The sequence below is a fragment of the Grammomys surdaster genome, unplaced genomic scaffold, assembly GCF_004785775.1.
Source record: "Grammomys surdaster isolate TR1022 unplaced genomic scaffold, NIH_TR_1.0 188, whole genome shotgun sequence".
Classification (NCBI taxonomy): Eukaryota; Metazoa; Chordata; class Mammalia; order Rodentia; family Muridae; genus Grammomys; species Grammomys surdaster.
In genome coordinates this window covers 3626709-3632500 of record NW_021604633.1, presented here as the reverse complement: position 1 = coordinate 3632500, position 5792 = coordinate 3626709, and the positions used below count along the sequence as shown (strand labels likewise).

At 46.6% G+C, this 5792-nt stretch overlaps 1 protein-coding gene across 1 annotated transcript in view; it reads left to right on the top strand.

Moving 5' to 3' along the window:
• Window positions 1-912: 912 nt before the first annotated feature.
• Allc (allantoicase) overlaps window positions 913-5792 on the top strand; it is a 31961-nt gene continuing 27081 nt past the window's right edge. Inside the window, exon 1 of the mRNA XM_028768899.1 lies at window positions 913-949. The gene's annotated coding sequence lies outside the window, so the exon portion shown is untranslated. The remainder of the gene's footprint in view (window positions 950-5792) is intronic.

Here is a 5792-nt window from a genome sequence, read left to right as displayed (position 1 = left end):
AGCTTCTCTGGTGTGAGACAGCCATTGTTGAACTACTCAGATCATATTGTGTCAGCCAATCTAATTTAATTTATATTAATTTCATTGGCATTGGTCCACTAAAGAACCTTGACAAATACAGGTTGGGTGCAGGTGTGGGAAAGGGTAGGCTGGCCCCTGGAAAGGGAGTCAAGGACGGGAAGGAAGGGTCTGGGATGAAATATTCTGGGACAGAGCTGGCTCCTGAGGCTTCAGTTCTTGTGTCTCTGCATCTGGGTTTCTCATCTGCAGGGTGTGGAGGTTGGAGGAGGCCTCTGCTCTCGGGCATTCCACCTGCCTGCTGTATCCCCGAGCAGCCACCCAGCTATCTTCCTCTCTGGATGGGGCTCTGGGTGGGGGTGGGGTGCACTAAGCTGGGCTGTGAAGCATGACAGAACATTACATGGATGGATATTCTTCTCAAATTATTGCAGTTCTATACATTGCAGTAAATTTTGTGTACATATGCATTTCCTTGAGCATTGGGTCCTTGGTTCCTTACAAATTCTCTCAACAACCCTTGTGTTTTCTAGGATGTCAGAGGCCATTGCAGAGCGTATCTGCATTTGCTGAATAGATAAACAGATGTCTTGAAGAGACACGATGTAAATTCAAGGCCACAGCTGAGTGAGACCATGGGACAGTGAGGGTTTCAGCTCTCAGGGAGGGAGTAGGGTAGGACTGGCTTAAGTCCCTGGGATCAATAGTATTACATATGCAGTAGGGAACAGGCCCGTTCCAGTCATCATCCCTTGGTCTTTCCAGGGACAAGCTGTTCCCTCAGCCCTATTTCATATAGCCCTTGTGACATCACAAAGGAAGGTTCTCTCTGTCCTCTACAAATTCTAATGTTGCTGATGTTAACAGTTCAAAGCACTGGACTGTGGGGAGTGAGAAATTCAATCCTGAACACTGGGATCTGGACTCTAGGGTGAGATTGGAGATCTGTTTATCATGTTAAATAATTTGTTATGTCTAATGTTGGTGTTGCCTAGGGAATGAGATGGGAGAGGGAGGATGAAGTCCAGTTTTCAAGAACACCAGCTCCTTGGTTGGGGGGAAATATGGAGGTGGTCCTAGGCGCTATTATCAGTATGGAGTTCTAGGGCCCAGCTGAGAAGGGTTGAGGGAGGCTTCATATTCTGGCTCTGATCTTTCTTTACTGGAGTTTAAGCCATATGACGTTTGCCTTTTAAAACATCTAAACATGGGCAGGCCTGGTGGTGTACATCTTTAGTTCCAGCACTCAGGGGGCAGAGGCAGGCAGATCTCTGAGTTCACAGCCAGCCAGTCTCCAAAGTAAGTTTTAGGCCAGTCAAGGCTACGCAGAGGGACTCTGTCTCAAACAACATCCACCACCACCACCACCACCACCACCACCACCACCACCACCACCACCTCAACACTGAGCACAGAGTGAAATAAGCTGGATGCTATGGTTTAAACAGAAACACCCTCACCCCCACCCCATGCAGTCCTGAATCTGAATGTTTGTCTCAGCTGGCCATACTGTTTTAGGAGGTTGTATAACCTTGGGATCTAGGTGGCTGCAGGGTTTTGATGAATTCAAAGAGGCACAGCAGAGGCAATCACTCACTATGTAGTGCAGACTGGCCTTGAACTCATGATCCTGTTGCCTCAGCTTGCCGAGTGCTGGGGTCACAGGTGCACACTACCTATACCTATGAGACCCTGCTGGTCTGTGGCCAGGACTCTCCTCTGTTGTCTGTGTCTCCTCAGGCTCTGTCTTAGCTCTCTCAAGCTTTGTCTCAAATGAGCAATGCCCTTCTTCAGGTTCATCCCAAAGTTCTTCTGGCAAAGCTTCTCTAGAACCTAACAGTAACCCCTCTGCCCCGATTTCTTTTTTTAACATGGGATGATTCTAAGACCAGGATAGCCTCCTCTACTTGTGGGGGACTGTCCTTCCCCAGCTTTCTAGACTCAGATGTAGCATCCTCTGGCTGTGACCCTTCCCTCAGCAGAGAAACTGCCTTAGTTACTGGCCTGTGTCTTACTCTTGATGGCTGGGAGTGTACATTAGCAGCAACCAGGACCAACTTCATCGTACTGCTGGTCTTAGGGGTGGTTGCTGCCTGGTTTTAGTAGCAGCATGGTGTTTAAACAGATGTCAGGGAGGGTCACAGTAGACAGCCATTTGGGCTTTCCTGAGAGAGGGGGAAGGGAGGAGGGTGGAAATTTGGAAGGAATAGAGGAACTATAGATGTCTCCCTCTCTCTCAGACCTTAGGAAATGATCCCTTTATCCTCCCCACAGTATCTTCTCTTGTCTCCTCCTCCTCACTGAATGACTTTTCCACAAGTCTCCCTCTTATTTTTATGTCTTTTTAAATGGCTGATAAATTCAATAAATTACTGTTGGCATGAACACTTGTGTGCATGAACACTTGTGTGCATGTGTGTGTGTGTGTATTTGTGTGTGTATGTATATGTGAGCACGTATATGTATGTGTGTGAGTGGGCATGTGTATGTATGAATATGTGTGTGTATACACGCATATGTGTAAAAGCGTGTGTGTCTTTCTGTGTGAATGTGCATGTGTGAGTGTGTGTGTATATTTGAGTGAGCATGTGTATGTGTGTGGGTGTATGTGTGTGAGAATGTGTACGTGCATGTATGTGTGTCTCTGTGTAAGTGTGTGTGTGTGTATTATTTTCTTGAGCATGAGAAACATCAGTGGCTACACTGAGGAGTATGACTCCCCCTCCTCTGACACTCTACCAACCATTATAACATGACTAACTCCTTGGGGCATGCATGGGTGGGTGACCTGGGGCTATTCTTCAGTGACAGGTCGAGAGAGAGAGAGAGAGAGAGAGAGAGAGAGAGAGAGAGAGAGAGAGAGAGAGAGAAAGAACCAGGAGACCAGATCAGGACACCTTTCCAGGGGAGAAATGGGGCAGAGTCTTCGGAAACTGTCACACAGTGGGGCCATGGGGCAGAGTCTGCAGAAACTGTCACACAGTGGGGTCAAGTCAGCAGGAAGATAATCAAGCATCGTTGCACAAGGGAAACATGGTTTATCTCTAGAACATTACAGAGAGAGTACAGCAGCCTTGGGACTGATATCATAGTCCCATACTATGAGAAGAGTTGGGTTCTCAGGGTCTGAAGTCACAGCTTCCCCAAAGCCCTGGCTCCAGGCTACTCCTGGCTGTGTTTCTTCTTTATACGTCAGGGCCTCAGGGAAAGCCTTGGACAGCCCAGTTTTCAACAGGTGGGGTCCAGGCCTAGAAGGGCCTCAGTGCTCCTAAGACAAACATGGAAGACAGGACTTTTTGACTAAGGGAGCTGACAAGGTTTGGAACTCTCCCCACATCCTGAAGCTCTGCATGTTTGCAGATCTTTATTTTGGTAACAACTTTTCTTGGTTGGGAAGTCTGAGTATTAACTTTGAGGGTTTTTTTTTTTTTAAATTCCCAGTGTCTTTTAAATATTTTTCATTTCCTTTTAGCATTCTATATAGACAGAAGTAAAAGAAAATGAAAAAATGAGAAAATCTTAAAAAAGAAAATTTTTCTTAAAAAGGAAAATGAGAAAATGTAATGTAGTAACACCTGTATTTCCCCCCTCCCCCCAACAGGGTTTCTCTGTGTAGCTCTGGCTGTCCTAGAACTCTCTTTGTAGACCAGGCTAGCTTTGAACTCAAGAAATTCACCTGCCTCTGCCTCTTGAGTGCTGGGATTAAAGGCATGTGCCACTTTTTTTTTTTTTAAAGATTTATTTATTTTACATGTGTGAGTACACTGTAGCTGTCCTCAGACACACTAGAAGAGGGCATTGGATCCCATTACAGATGGTTGTGAGCCACCATGTGGTTGCTGGGAATCTGAACTCAGGACCTTTGGAAGAGCAGTCAGTGCTCTTAACCACTGAGCCATCTCTCCAGCCCATGTGCCACCTTTTTGGGTGGCAATTATACTCCATCTGTGGTCGTGGCTTGGGGTGAGGGAGGCTCGTGACTTTATGGTGCATTTTCTTCTCTAGTTTTGGGTAACACGTTACTCTTTGAAAGAAAGAAAAAAAAAAAGGATGGGTATATGCAACATTCAAAGTGGACTGCATTCTTCATTCTCATAAAGAGCCCCAGGGCTCAGATGACTGGGCTCACCTTGAGTTCAGGGTCCCTGGAGGATCCAGGAATGCTTCGGTGAGCAGCACCACCTGGTGGCCTGGCCGGGAGAGGACTCCTGGCAAATGCTTTTCAGAATATGTGTGCCTTGGGTTCCCTCAGGCCAGGGACATTCCTCACAGTCTAATACCAGAAGTTCAGAAGCTCCCCTTGTTCTCTAGTGATAAGACACCAGGCTCTGCCACCTGAGAAAGCATGCAGTGGGCATCTCACCTTTTGGGGCCTCAGTTTTCCCACCTGTACAATGACCGTGTGTGTGTGTGTATGTGTTTGTGTGTGTCTGTACCAGTGACTATTCATACAACTGAAGAAAATGTTTCTCACCATCCCAGAAACAATTAACTACCTAGTAGAACCCCAGAGAAGGGTAGGGCCTCACAATCCATCCGCATTCCATGGCAGATGGTGATGGACCCATTCCCTGAGTTTGTGAGTTTGTAAGTGCAAGGTCTGCACCAGAAGCAGTCCCTCATCCCTCCTTTCTCTGACTCTTAAATTCTTCCCTTCTCTTTCATGATGTACCCCTGAGCCTTGGAGGTGGTGACATTTTTGGCTGTGCACTCAACAGGTCACTTGTCTCAGACCAGTTATGAGCCTGCAGTAACTATCACTCACTGCAAAAGAAGCTTTTTGGCCAAAGCTGAAGGCAGCGTTAATCTGTAGACATAATGTTTCAGAAGGCAATTTGATGGACATATCTTATTCATGAGCAAAACAACAATAGCTTTCCTCCAGGGCCTGTGGCCTCCCTAGCCTTGGGCTTTTGACAGGTGTAGAATACCAGATACCAGTTCAGTCCCACGAGCATCAAATACAATAGAAAAGCAGATGATGTCCCTGTAACACTCATGCCACGATTGCCCAAGTGGCCCACCCTGTGGATTCTGAGTGTGTGTGTGTGCGTGCCCGTGTGCACCCTTGGGATCTGAGGCTTTACAAGCCCAGAGGTGAACTGAAGAGACACTCCAAGTGGGAAATTCAGCAGCGTCAGCTGACACACAAGTTCACCTTACCCTGATGCCAGCATGGTGTGCTAAGGACAGGCAGGGACTGCTGTGGCTTTCTCTGTATTGTATGGACTATCATGTTGAGCTTAGCTTAGAAAGACTCCATTAAATAAGCAATAACCTGGGCAACTCCGTTTTGAATATAAGTGCCAACCAGGACTGACGGTACACCTTACCTAAGTTAGCAGCCACCATCTGCCAGAGCACCAGGAAGCACGAAAAACTGATAAATGACTCTTTTGTGTCAATAAATAAACCTGAAAATATTCAAATCATATCATAAACACAGACACGTGAGCTTATCAGTCACACCAGATGGAACCCCCTCATGTGGGGCTGTAAAGAGGGATCACCCTGACACCAGAGTGTGGCAGGCTTGCTGGTTTGTTACTTGTATTATCTGGGAAAATTGCCACAGTGCAAGTCTCCAGCTTCTGGCACGGGCTCTGGTGCAAGTGTCAGTTCTTAACCTGTTTCAAACTGCCATCTTACTCTAGTAATTGTATAAATGCCTCTCATAGTGTAGTTGGATAAGAGGCTGGGGCTTCTTCTTCTTCTTCTTCTTCTTCTTCTTCTTCTTCTTCTTCTTCTTCTTCTTCTTCTTCTTCTTCTTCTTC